We start from the raw sequence: 15,078 nt of genomic DNA, 5'->3' as shown, positions 1-15,078 counted from the left end.
GATTCTTAGGTTATGCATTTCTCAAATAAATTATTTTCCTATTTGATTTGCCGAGACAAGTAATTAAAGACTAATTTCGATTGAATCGGTGCATTTTGAAAATTTGGCTTCTGTGCATCATGACACAGTGTAACTTGCCCATACAGTAGCTGTAAATAAACAAGAAGTAAAAGTTAAGCTTAAAAGTCGGAAAATACTGCCAAAAGTAAAAAGTCGGGCCACATGTAATATATATATAAAAGACTTACGGTTACCAGAAAAGCCTTCAATTTTCTCCAATCATAGGATGAAAATTGCCATGTTTAGAGGTAAAATTCATGCAAACAAAGGATTTATTGATGAGTTTTCAATTCTATACCGACTGTGAGACACTATTTTAATAATACAAGCTAATTTGTTATGATTTATTTGCTCTTTTTTTGTTCAATCTTCTGGCATGGTAAGTGACATATACAGGCAAGACCATAGTTGCGGCACAAGCTATCAACATCATAATGTTCATCTGAAAGAAGGGAAAGAAAACATGTAAGACAATTAAATGGTACCCATCAATTTCGATATTCGTTTAATGTTGTAGCCTGCTTCCAAATGTAACACTGGATCCTCCGGCTTCAAATGAGTAGAATCATGAATTAATTATCGTCTGTTTCAGGTTTATCTCCTGCTTTAGATTATATGCTTTTGGATGTACTGCTCATGTGACCTTTAGTACATGTAATGCGTGGCTTCAATAATGTCATTGAAAATTTAGTGACATGTTATGACTCTATAATAAAATGATAAGTATCTGCTTTTAAAAGCAATAAAATAAATACATAGTAATGAATTCAATCCATTTTGTAACCAGAATATAGGTCGAATTATAGTTCTGATTTTTCAACAAAAAAAAATCAATACTGACAGAAAGGATTTTAAAACTATCCCATCGAGTAACATTTGGTCACAACACATTAAGGGAAGGGGTATGAACGTTTGGACAGTATTTATTGTGGGACATTAGAGCACATCAGACATATCGAATTGCATTCTGAATACGAAGAATGTCCTTCTGATATCAAATAATTTTGATTTTTTGAAATTCGCAATGTAATACACATTTTATGGCAAATCATTAAAATTGATATTTTTGATATTCAAAAGTACTCGAAGTAAACTTTATAAATCTGATGATTTATATTTGAAGTGTATGTAGGTGGGATGAAAAGCTGACGATTAATTGAAAATTTTGACCTTTCGTATTGAAGATATGGATTTTTTTCCCCAAAACACCAAAAAAAATTAGGTCCTTTTGGGAAAAAATCCATATCTTCAATATGAAAGGTCAAAATTTTCAATTGATCGTCGGCTTTTCCTCCCAGCTACGTACACTTTAAGAATATATCATTAAATTTATAAAATTTACTTCGAGGACTGTTATATCTCAAAATGTAAAAATATCAAATTTTATTAATTTGTCATAAAATTTGTATTATATCGTGATTTTCATAAAATGAAAATTATTTGATATCAGAAAGACATTCTTCGTATTCAGAATGCAATTCGATATGTCTGATGTGCTCTCATGTCCCACACAAAAATACTATCGAAACGCTCAAAACGCTCATTCCAGTTCCCTTAAGAATGTGTAACATTTTACACCGCCCTTTTCAACCAAATTGATGGTAATAACTCATTTAGTCAAACAGTGCTTGACATGTTGTGAGACTGTCGTCATTTGACATCCAAATGCCTTCGGCAAAATTTACCTCTGCACGAATCGATCCATTTGGGTCATATACTACCTATACGGCTTAGTTTGCCGTCGTAATGAATACGCCATACTTTAGTTACTGGTTCACGCTTGTTTTTCACACCTGTTTAGCAACCCATTGACTTTGTGTTCCGAACAGCGTGAACCAGTTGACCTGCCAACGATTGATTTGACGTCACGCTACGACCGACGGCGAATAAGAACCTATGGTCAATTGGTTACAGATAGAAAACCGAGGGGGAACTCACGTTATGAAGTGAAAATGAAACGATGGTTAAGGCAGAGGTAATGTAATGCATTATTTTCAATTAATTAAGTGTATTTAAACAATCCTGAAATATACAGTTCAAGTGGTTAGTACATGAAGACCCTATCTGCAATAGCTGTTCTACAGACATTTGACAATTTCTGCATTCTTGATATATTGTACATATCTAAACAAAATGACATCTTGAAGCTATTGCAAATTGGGTCTTCACTAACCCCTTGTCAAGAGTTGTCGAGATATTTGACAGAGTACGTTGTCATAATTGGAGTTGATCCCTTAAAATAAAAGTGGATTGTTTTCTGGGTATTTCACCTTAATGTCATGATCCCTTAAATCTAGTTGCAGGTATGTGCACTGAAGCTTGTAATCTAGATGTGGTGTGTGTATTGTATGTAGTGGTCAGACCTGGATTCTAGGTCAGTCCATTTCTTTTGTGGACAATTCTTTAGGTATTGTCAATATTCAGATTTTTTGTGTGTCATGTAAATTAGTCTTTGGCTTGTGGATGCATGTTCACAGAAATTCTGGGCATTCAATTTTAACATCCGATTGAGATAAGATCTGCTGCCCATTTCACTGAGGAAGTGAAATGTTGTTTTATTCAGCATGATGGATATTTCTCTTTACTAACATCGTATGGCTAAAAAGGCTTTACCAGTTTGCGATGCTTCATACAGAAAGATATACCAGGTCTTATGGAAGCTAGAATCAGCAATAGAAGCTAATTTGTGCCTTGTGGTTGAGTCGGGTTTGGCGAAGTTTAAAATGGTCGTCGTGGTTGAAGCTGACACTTTAACTTTTCCAACTTTGTGAGAACCATGCTGGTTTAAGACATTGTTCGTGTAAGTAAAATAATATTGTTTGTAAATTATAAAGTGGATTTAATGATGAATTAGTTATTTAAAGAAAGCTTTGCTTGTGATAGTTTAAAGTATTGTTTTGGCGGGAAAATCAAATTTAGATTTTCATAGTGTGATAAATTCTGCATTCAGTATAAAGTTCCAAATTAAACATAGTTGAATTGGTGTTCAACATTATCATGTAATTTTGTGTCGAGATTGACAATTTAAATCATCCTGCTGTAGAGACATAAACTTCAGGAATTTAAAACATATCTTGTGGAACTAGCCTTGTGTGAATGTTGTAAAGAAGTTCCATATCTTTCATTAATCAAAGAAAGAAGTCAGTAGTAAATTCTGTGGCTCATTTGGAAATATGAATTAGTCTTCCAGATAGAATATTGTGTGAAGTTTATCATATGAACTTGAAAACAAATCCTAGTCACGGATTCATTAATTGTATTTATACAGCCGTACATGGGTGTGTATACTCTACTCTTGGACTTGGACGTTGGGAACTGTTGTTTTCGTCGACATTCTGCATTCCATGTAATTAACAGTTGGTTGAACTAGGCGTGGCTACGTGTGTGGCATCATTGAGAATGGATTCAACGCACTGTATAACTGACAACGTTGTGATGGAACTCTAGTCGTGTAACGACGTTTAAAACGTATCCTTTCCAAGTGCACTTGGTATATTTTTTTATCGCGAGTGATTAAGTAAATTGAGTATACTCATTAATTAGTTTCATCTGACTAGTCATAATATATTTAACCGTTATTGCCATTGTGATATTTATTTATTTTTCATGCGTATAAGAGAACTTTTTTTTGAAGTATTTATTATAATTCTTTTGTTGCGTGACATTATTCCGTTTCTTTGTTGTTCACATTATTGCTGCGTGGCTTTGCTTAGCGTCGGTTGGGAATTTCAGTCCAATCCTGACATTTGTGGGGGCTCGTCCGGGATATAAAAACAAAGCTAATAGCAAAAGTTACCAGTTGTTTTGTGAACAAGATTGATGACTATTTTGTCCGTATTTTTGCGCATTGTTGGAAGAGTGTTTGGTTGTGTCAAAATAGTGTCAGCAAGGTATTCAGGTTCAATAGGCTCATTTGCAATTCTGCTTCTACATACGATTTGTGCATTGAATTTCTGGTTGCGCTCTATTGCAGTCATTTTTTTCCAATCATGGATACTGATAAATTAACTTTGTCAGGAGAAAAGATGGGTTATACAGGGGAGGACCTAAAACAATTTGTCAAGACGCAGCGTGACCTTGTGCGAGATGAACGTGCAGCACAGCGCGAATATGAGAAAGAGGCACTTGTATTGCAATTAAGAATTGAGGAACTAAGGAAAGAAAATGCAGCTAAGGGCATTAAAACAGAACATGCATCTGCAGGCCAGGGTAAAGCAAAAATTCCCAAATTGCCAGAATTCCGTGAGGATAAGGATGACATTGATGCTTACTTACAAAGATTTGAAAGGTACGCGGAATCAAATAAATGGGACAGGGATGACTGGGCTTTAAATCTTAGTGCATTGTTGCATGGGAAGGGTTTAGATACTTATGCTAGGCTTGCAACAACTGATACTTATGATGTTCTAAAATCTGAATTACTCAAAGCGTATCAAATGACCGAAGATGGATTTAGAAGTAAGTTCCGTTCAGCTAAACCCGAACAAACAGAAAGTGCTCCACAGTTCGCCACAAGATTGGAGAACTATCTGATTAGGTGGGTAGAACTGGCTGCTGTAACCAAGAATTTTGCTGGGTTATCGGACTTGTTAATACGTGAGCAATTTGTCGCTGGATGTAACAAAGACATGGCGTTGTTCTTAAAAGAAAGGAAACCTAAAAATGTTGCCGAAATGACTCAATTGGCTGAACAGTACATAGAGGCGAGAGGTGGATGGAATGATTCCTTTGGAGGTAATAAGTTACCACATCAAAAAGGTCAACAATCTTCAGGTAAGAAGGCTAACACTACCCCTCCCACTCATGGTACTAATCCAAAGCAGAGTACGAATACTGGAGGTAACCAACGTAGGTGTTTTATTTGTGACAAAGTAGGACACATGGCTAAAGACTGTTATCGCCGCACTAGACCTACTTTGAAAGCTGCTAGTTTACAGGGAAGTGCATCACATGGACACAAATCAGGGAAACAAGGTAAGAAGTTAAATCAGACTGATACTTCATCTTCTCTTTGCACTGCATGTAGTTGCGAGTCTTGTGGCCAGAACAGAGTGCAGACTGCATCTGCTTGTTTGCTGGTCTCAAATGAAATGTATGGTGAAGGTGTGAAATCAGACGATGCGTATGTAACGATGTCTTGTGGTCATAAACTTCCTCTTGCGAGTGCTGCGTGTAGTGATAATTTAGTAGAGGATATGCCGGTTGTTCAAGGTTTTCTTGGTAATGAAGAGGTTCAGGTGATGAGAGATTCTGGGTGTGACGCGGTAGCTGTAAGGAAGAGACTTGTGCCAGAAGAGAAATTTACTGGAGTATATGACAAATGTCGTCTTATTGATGGTACGGTGAGAACTTTTCCTGTTGCATGTCTGGATGTTGATACACCATATTTCACTGGTCATGTTCATGCTCTGGTGATGAATGATCCTGTGTATGATTTGATTTTGGGTAATAATCTTCGTGGGGTACGTGAACCTAAGGATCCTGATCCTGATTGGAAACCACATTGTCAGTCAAATGTAAACACAGATGACGAGGACCATGGTGAAGTTAGTAATGTGATGAACGCTGTACAAACTCGTAGTCAAAAGGTGGCAAGTGAGAAACTCAAGAAAGCTCTTAAGGTACCAAAGGTAGTTACTGAGATTATTTCTGCTGATGAGTTGCAAAAAGCTCAGGCTGATGATCCAAGTTTGAATAAGATTCGCGAGTTAGCAGAATCGGGTGAAGTAAAGGTGAGTCGTTGTGGTGGTACATCAAAGTTTGTGTGTAAGGATGGTATTTTGTTCCGTGAATTTCAGTCTCCATCTGTCAACTTTGGTGAAAGTCTCAACCAAGTTGTTGTTCCTCAACCATTTCGTATGCAAGTTATGAAGTTGGCTCATGAAACGCTCTTAGGAGGACATGCTGGTGTGAATAAAACCACTCTCAAGGTCTTGAAACATTTCTTTTGGCCTGGTGCACAAGCAGACATTGGTAGATTGTGTAGATCATGTGTGATATCTGTCAGCGAACATTTCCCAAAGGTAGAGTAACAAAGGTTCCTCTTGGTAGTATGCCAATCATCGATGTTCCCTTCAGTCGTATAGCAATGGATCTTGTTGGTCCTATTTTTCCGTCTACAGAACGAGGTCATCGTTTTATCCTTACAGTAGTGGATTACGCTACTCGGTTTCCTGAGGCAGTTCCGCTTCGTAACATAGATTCGATATCAGTAGCAGAGGCACTGCTGGATATTTATTCCAGAGTTGGTTTTCCCCGTGAGGTACTTAGTGATCAAGGTAGGCAATTCACGTCTGAAGTGATGGCTGAAGTCAATAGATTGTTATCTATCCGTCAGTTAACCACAACTGCTTGGCATCCGATGACAAATGGTATGTGTGAAAGATTCAATGGCGTGTTGAAAGCTTCTCTGAGAAAGATGTGTGAAGAACGTCCTTGTGATTGGGATAGGTATATCAATGCTTTACTTTTTGCGTACAGAGAAACCCCTCATGCTAGTACTGGGTTTTCTCCGTTTGATCTTTTGTATGGTCGATCTGTGAGAGGTCCTCTTGGTATGTTAAAGGAGTTCTGGACAGGTCAGATAGAAGAACCAGAAACCAAGACCACATTTGAGTATGTTCTGGATCTGCAGGATAGGTTGCAGAAAACATGTGATCTTGCTAGGGAAGAGATGAAGAAGTCTCAAGGTAAGTACAAGATGACAGAAAGGCTAAGGCTCGGAAATTTGATGTCGGAGATGAGGTATTGTTGTTGCTCCCTACAGACCATAACAAACTTCTATTACATTGGAAGGGTCCATTTCCTGTGGTAGGTAAAGTAGGTAGTATGGATTACAAGGTGGATTTTGGTACCAAGGTGAAGACATTTCATGCAAATTTACTGAAGAAGTATTTTCGTAGAGATACTGATCAACCATCCAAGGTAGTGGCTGGTCTTTTACAGATTGCATGTAGTGCCATCATTGAAAGTGAAGTACAAGAAGAGTCAGAAATGTCAGAGGAAGATGATGTGTCTTTGACAAATGAAGATCTTCTACAGATTCCATCTTTTCAGGCTGAAGAAACCATAGCTGATGTACATATCAACCAAGACTTGACAGAAGAGCAGAGTTTGGAAGTGAAGAGAGTGTTAGGTAACTATAGTAGTGTACTAACCGACAAACCAGGGTTTACTCGTCTAGGTTCGCATGATATCAAACTTCCGGATAGTACACCGGTTCGTACTAAGCCATATCCTATTCCATATGCCTTACGAGACTCGGTGAAGGAGGAAATCAAAACAATGTTGGAGTTGGATGTGATCGAACCATCAACTAGTCCATATGCATCGCCGCTGGTTGTCGTCAAGAAAGCAGATGGTAAGAACCGAATATGTTGTGACACTCGTAGAATTAATGCGATTACCGAATTTGACGCAGAGGGGATTCCTTCTCCTCAAGAAATCTTTGATCAACTGGGAGATGCACAGTATTTCTCAAAGTTAGACCTCAGTAAGGGTTATTGGCAAGTTCCTCTGACTGAGAATGCCAAACCGCTTACTGCGTTCCTTGCTTTTGATCAGTGTATCAATACCGGAGAATGCCGTTCGGGCTTGTCAACGCTCCTGCGACATTTTCTAGGATTATGAGGAAATTGTTGAACAATTTTGACAAAGTAGTAAACTACATAGATGACATATTAGTGTATACAGTCACTTGGGAAGAACACTTGGAGAAATTGAATGAACTTATGAAGAGGCTTAGAGATGCGAACTTGACTGCTAAACCTTCAAAGTGCTATATCGGCTTTGAACGTGTCGAATTCCTAGGTCATACTGTTGAGAAGGGATGTCGTCATCCAAATCTAGATAAGTTGGAGGTCATACAGAAGGCTCCACGTCCTGTGACCAAAACACAGCTGAAGTCGTTTTTGGGTCTTGCCGGTTTCTACAGGCAGTACATTCCGAACTTTGGAGCCATAGCGGTACCATTGACAGACAAGACAAAAGCTGGTGAACCAACGAAAATCAACTGGGAGAGAAGCCAAGAATTAGCATTTCAGACCCTCAAGAGTATGCTTGGAAAAGCACCCATTCTACATCTACCTGACTTCCATCGTCAATTCATTCTACGCACAGATGCAAGTGATGTAGCGATCGGAGCTGTCCTGTTCCAGGAGTTCGAAGGTGTCAAATTTCCACTTGCATATTTAAGTAAGAAATTGAACAAAGCACAGAGAGGATATGCGATAATGGAGAAAGAGTGTCTTGCCGTCGTATGGGCAATTCGCAAGTTAGAACTTTATTTGTACGGACGAGACTTTGTCTTAGAAACAGATCATCAACCACTGCTATGTGTGAAGCGTTCCAAAGTTGCAAATGGTCGGATAATGCGCTGGGCATTGTCATTGCAACCATATCACTACAGGATTGAGGCAATCAAGGGAAGTGACAACATTGGCGCAGACTACATGAGCAGGATTTCACATGAATAAGGTGATGTGTATTTTTGTGTAGCATTGGAAATTCAAAGATAGAATTTGTGCAATGTACATTGGAGAAGGTAAGAGTCATGTGAAAAGTAATTTTGAGTATATATCTTCTTGGTGAAGACAGGACACAGTTACAACTGTAAATCCGCTTAAGGTGAAGTGGTAGATGGTAAGTTGTGGAAAATGTAGATCCACTTATTTTTAAGTGGTGATTGTGTGTTATATGAAAATTGTGTAGCCACAATTTGTTTAAGGGGGGACGTAAATGTCATAATTGGAGTTGATCCCTTAAAATAAAAGTGGATTGTTTTCTGGGTATTTCACCTTAATGTCATGATCCCTTAAATCTAGTTGCAGGTATGTGCACTGAAGCTTGTAATCTAGATGTGGTGTGTGTATTGTATGTAGTGGTCAGACCTGGATTCTAGGTCAGTCCATTTCTTTTGTGGACAATTCTTTAGGTATTGTCAATATTCAGATTTTTTGTGTGTCATGTAAATTAGTCTTTGGCTTGTGGATGCATGTTCACAGAAATTCTGGGCATTCAATTTTAACATCCGATTGAGATAAGATCTGCTGCCCATTTCACTGAGGAAGTGAAATGTTGTTTTATTCAGCATGATGGATATTTCTCTTTACTAACATCGTATGGCTAAAAAGGCTTTACCAGTTTGCGATGCTTCATACAGAAAGATATACCAGGTCTTATGGAAGCTAGAATCAGCAATAGAAGCTAATTTGTGCCTTGTGGTTGAGTCGGGTTTGGCGAAGTTTAAAATGGTCGTCGTGGTTGAAGCTGACACTTTAACTTTTCCAACTTTGTGAGAACCATGCTGGTTTAAGACATTGTTCGTGTAAGTAAAATAATATTGTTTGTAAATTATAAAGTGGATTTAATGATGAATTAGTTATTTAAAGAAAGCTTTGCTTGTGATAGTTTAAAGTATTGTTTTGGCGGGAAAATCAAATTTAGATTTTCATAGTGTGATAAATTCTGCATTCAGTATAAAGTTCCAAATTAAACATAGTTGAATTGGTGTTCAACATTATCATGTAATTTTGTGTCGAGATTGACAATTTAAATCATCCTGCTGTAGAGACATAAACTTCAGGAATTTAAAACATATCTTGTGGAACTAGCCTTGTGTGAATGTTGTAAAGAAGTTCCATATCTTTCATTAATCAAAGAAAGAAGTCAGTAGTAAATTCTGTGGCTCATTTGGAAATATGAATTAGTCTTCCAGATAGAATATTGTGTGAAGTTTATCATATGAACTTGAAAACAAATCCTAGTCACGGATTCATTAATTGTATTTATACAGCCGTACATGGGTGTGTATACTCTACTCTTGGACTTGGACGTTGGGAACTGTTGTTTTCGTCGACATTCTGCATTCCATGTAATTAACAGTTGGTTGAACTAGGCGTGGCTACGTGTGTGGCATCATTGAGAATGGATTCAACGCACTGTATAACTGACAACGTTGTGATGGAACTCTAGTCGTGTAACGACGTTTAAAACGTATCCTTTCCAAGTGCACTTGGTATATTTTTTTTATCGCGAGTGATTAAGTAAATTGAGTATACTCATTAATTAGTTTCATCTGACTAGTCATAATATATTTAACCGTTATTGCCATTGTGATATTTATTTATTTTTCATGCGTATAAGAGAACTTTTTTGAAGTATTTATTATAATTCTTTTGTTGCGTGACATTATTCCGTTTCTTTGTTGTTCACATTATTGCTGCGTGGCTTTGCTTAGCGTCGGTTGGGAATTTCAGTCCAATCCTGACATACGTGAACAGGCATATGAAGCAATACTGTAATGCTGATATTGAAGTTTGTATACGTACCATGAGAAAGTCATTATTGAAATACTTCTGCGTCATGCGATACAAAGGATATTGTAAGAAATTGACAGTAGCTCCAATTAAACCAATAACACCCGCCAATGTTCCGTAATATCGAAGTGGGAATCTGCGGAAAAGGGGAAAGAAAAAGGTATGAACAATAAAGAGGAACCAATAGTGTAGTTTGAATCAACCAATTGCAAAAATAATGTCCAAAAAGCCGTGATACTTACATCACCGGCAAAATGCCAAACAATATACCGTACAAAAAGGCTTTGGAAACTCCATAAAGAAGAAATCCTACATATTGTATTTGATGTATAGGTATAGTGGTAACAAGCGCAATGAGTACAAATAATCCAGAAGTTGTTGCAAATCCTAAAGCACTATCTTCAAGATCATCTTATGGTTGACGATTATCTTTGCCTGCAAGAATGGTAAAGTAGAAAATGAACTTCACGTGGAGCTAAAGTACATACGTTACACAAAGGTATTGCAACGTCTTTGAAAAAAAAAGTTTTAATATTCATTCAACCGGGTCATTCAATATCCTCTTAATTTCATATTGTGTACTAGATGGCAATTTGCATGATATAATTATGACCGGGCTAATCAATTGGATGGAGTTCACCTATCGTGACATCATGCAATGGCGGAAACACGGAAATTCGTTTAAACGCAGAGAGAATAAGAATCTTAAGTCCACATAATGTCCAGATGTCTTTAAAATGGTCACCAAATTGTTCTAGTTTTGTCAACGTATCAGGAAATAAGTTACTAAAGAAGGTTGCACGGAAGACAAACATGGCCGATGTCTTACATATTCGAGACTGGAGGATTTAGTCTAGGTTGGGAGACTCGAGAATTTCAATTGCAATAATAAGGTCACGTGGTTACTAGGACATATGACATTTAAATACGTAACGAACACACAGAAACACCATTTGGTATGATTCACGGGTACCTGATGGGGTAGCCACATGATATTTCTTTTTTGTCAGTCGCCTAAACCTTGAAGGCCTTTGTCTTGTACGGCTGTTGAATTCTTCCACCGATACATCCATGCGCGTATTTTTTTTGGGAGGGAGCTTTGGGGGCGCGAGCCCCCCGGGGTAAAAGCAGGGGCCGGCCAAAACGAAGGGGCGGCCAAAACAGGGGCGGCCAAAACGAAGAGGCGGCAAAAAAGAATTATTAAAGAAAAAAGGGCGGAAAAATCTGAAAAAGTATTAAAAAAATTGAAAAAATGGTACTATACATCAAAATGTGTTGCTTTTAGGGCGCTAGCGCCTAAAATCCTTCTTTTTTTTTTTTTTTGCTCTTCACTTTTTCAAACCACCGAAACCTTTTCGGCCTGTTGGGGAAGGGGCGGCAAAATTGAATTTTCTTCAGCCCCCCGGGGTAGGAGCGGCCACGGTACGCCACTGACATCTGTGAATCATTCTCCCGCTACGATTTTCCTGATATGTTGCAGAAACCAAGTTGGGATATGTGTGCATTACAAATATGCCAAAAATCAGGTTTGAAAATGAATTAACCAAATTTATTCCAAAATAACTTACACTAGGGCTTTCAAGGAAACAGCAATATCACCTAATATTCCCTTGTACATGTAAATTACCTTTATTTCTATCTAGAATCAAACCGCCAAGTGGTGAAAAAAACATCACACTAAACTGAAAGAAACTAAACACCTTCGTGTAGTGGTCCACTATTAGTAAGTTTAGAAAGTAAAAACAAAACAAAACAAAAAACATTCATAAGAAAAGCAATAAGTGAGTTGGTCACGTGACATTTGTGCCACCAGCTATTGGTCCTGATGACCAAGTAACATTGTTGTACCATATATATTTGCGACAGCAGCAGCATTTTAGGGTATTTGGTCATATACCGGGAGTATCCCCTTCATGACCTTTGACCCCAATTCTGGACAATAAGTTTTAGACACTGGGTATAGCTGATGCATGTACCCAAGTGCCATCATCGTGCTGTATAATTTGTGGAAGAAGTAGCATTTTTAGTGAAATCACGTTTTTGGCCATTGACAGGAAGTGGATGACCTTTGACCTGAAGTTGATCATGTTTCATTTGTCCCCCCACCCAATGGTCCTAATGACCAACTATGGTCAACATGGCTCAACGCATATGGCTACGGTGGCTCATTATAAGATTGACAGAAAGAAAGAAAGAAAGAACTAGTGGCAAATGGTGGTCATAGACCACAAACCTAGCTGGGCGTGTTGGTGTTGTGGAAGTATCTGACACCTGCAAAATATTCCAAAAATGTTCCCTTGGTTATGAGGTTTGTTGTCACCGAGTTTGAGTCCCGTACTCCTTACAGATGTCCAGAAAATGCAATTTTAAGATTTGACCCTATATGACCTTTGACCTGCACCCCTGCAAAATGTTCCAAAAATATTTCCCTGGTCACCAAGTTTGTTGTCACCGAGGGCTATCTTTTAGAATACCCTACCATTTTTTACATTCACAGTGTATGTGTATGGGTCGTTCATAAAAGACCCCCATTGAAAATCTACAGTGGTGGGGTATTCTAAAAGAAATCCTCACCGAGTTTGAGCCGCGTACCCCTTACAGATGTACAGAAAATACATTTCTAAGATTTGACCTCTGCATGACCTTTGACCTGACCCCTGCAAAATGTTCCCCTGATCACGAGATTTGTCGTCACTGAGTTTGAGCCTTGTACCTCTTACAGATGTCCAGATAATGAAATTCTAAGATTTGACCTAAGATGACCTTTGACCTGACCCCTGCAAATGTTTCAAAATTGTCCCCAGGTCAAGAAGTTTGTTGTCACCGAGTTTGAGCCCCATACCCCTTACAGATGTCCAGAAAATGCATTTTTAAGATTTGACCTCTGCGTGACCTTTGACCCGACCCCTGCAAAATGTTCCCCTGGTCATGAGATTTGTTGTCAATGAGTTTAAGCCCCATACCCCTTACAGATGTCCAGATAATGCAATTTTAAGATTTGACCCCCTTAATGACCTTTGACCCCAATTCTGTATGCAAGTTATAGGCGTGTGGTATAGTCGATACATATATGCAAATGACATCATTGTACTATATAATGTGGCAGAAAAAGCATTTTGAAGATATTTGGTTAAATACCAGAAATGCCCCTTTAATGACCTTTGACCCCAATTCTGTTTAGACACTATGGGCACTCGATATAGCCGATACATATGTGCAAGTTACGTAATTGTAGAGTGTAACATGTAGGAGGAGAAGCATTTTGAAGTTTGTTGCCAGAAAGAAGAAAGAAAGAAGAGGAATCGGATAGAAAAACAGTACCTAGCTCGGGGGGGTTGAAAACCCCCCAGCTAGGTAAAGAAAGAACTTGACAGAAACAGACCTTAGCAATTTTGCAAATTGCTAAGGAATAGCGGTACCACAAATGAGAACGGTAAAGGATGTTCGCAGTGGAACACCAGCGTCGTAGGCAAACTGTTGAGTACAAAAAAAAACACCACACGAAACAATTACATTTCTATTAATTGTGGATTATTTTCGATGTTGTCATATTTTTTGATATAAGTGTGAAAAGTATATGAAATAACTTAGATTGATTCCGGATTGACTCATGGAAAGCAAAGATCCTCTGTAGCATCTTTTGCTATGAAACTCAGCTTCTTTTATCACTACCTGTATGGTTCAAAATCCACTACGGCTGCATCGTATAATTTGTATTTTATTTTAGATAAGGTATTAACAGTGGTTGCACTAATCATATAATATAGAAATTTGTAGTTGTTTATACCCTTACTTTAATAAACAGCATCACAACAGATGATGCGTCGAAAGATCCTGAAATAACTGCTGCCACTGTAGACCTGTGTTTCGCGAATAAATTACCGGTCTGTAAATATTGAAATAAATACCTTGCAGATTAAACATACACCAAATACCGGTGAGTGTATTATTTTCTTCTGTCATATCACTTTTTAATTACATAATGCTTTAAGAAATGAAGATTTTAAGAACCGAATAAACCATGAAATTCATGAAACTCATTCTATTACCAATAGAACCGGTAAATTGAGCAGATGCGTACCGACCGGGGAACGGGGGGGGGGGATGGGTAAGTTACTTCTGGCTTAAATGCTCCAAATACCGAAACAAAATTGCCGAAAACTTCCAATGGCCACAATTGTTCTAATTTTGGCCAATTTTAGCATTCAATTTGTAATTTTTGTTGCTAGTGGTATTGGACGTTGAATTACCAATATTGTTAAAACAACTTTCTAACGAAAAAGAGGTACAATTTAGTAAAAATTGTAGTCCCTCCCCACTTTTTAGATTCTCGAGCGCTCGGAGCGCCATAGCGGACAAAATGGAGTAACTTGAACAATTTTTATTGTTAAAACAATTCTAGTCGGGCCTGTCAGCGGAACATTTTTGGTAATTTTTGCACCCTGGCTCGGTAGTCCCAATACGCCCCTGAAATTGAGCTTTAAGAATAAAAATGAACTAGATATCAAACTTGTCATAATTGTCTCACAACACTTTGATTTTTGATAACACTGTGATGCCAATAACTTTCACACCACGATAACTAGAGTAATTTACAAAGCAAACAAAAAGAAGAAAAAGTTTGGCTTTACATTGTGTCATCAATTTTAATATAATCAGAATGACCACAAGTCAGCTGCTACATGTTTCTCTTTTGAATAAT

The 15,078-nt window shown here is 38.0% G+C and overlaps 1 long non-coding RNA gene across 1 annotated transcript; it reads right to left on the bottom strand.

Annotated features, from left to right (window-relative positions):
• Positions 1 to 254: 254 nt before the first annotated feature.
• Positions 255 to 12,101, bottom strand: LOC140158927 (uncharacterized). Its single transcript, XR_011859837.1, has 4 exons — positions 12,004 to 12,101; positions 10,619 to 10,811; positions 10,389 to 10,512; positions 255 to 502 (listed from the first exon to the last, which is right to left on the bottom strand). It is a non-coding gene; the product is annotated as an uncharacterized lncRNA (long non-coding RNA).
• Positions 12,102 to 15,078: the final 2,977 nt, after the last annotated feature.

Source organism: Amphiura filiformis, chromosome 1 (genome assembly GCF_039555335.1).
Source record: "Amphiura filiformis chromosome 1, Afil_fr2py, whole genome shotgun sequence".
In the NCBI taxonomy this organism is placed as follows: Eukaryota; Metazoa; Echinodermata; class Ophiuroidea; order Amphilepidida; family Amphiuridae; genus Amphiura; species Amphiura filiformis.
Note: the sequence above shows the minus strand (reverse complement) of the source record. Positions and strands in the feature narration are given on the sequence as shown.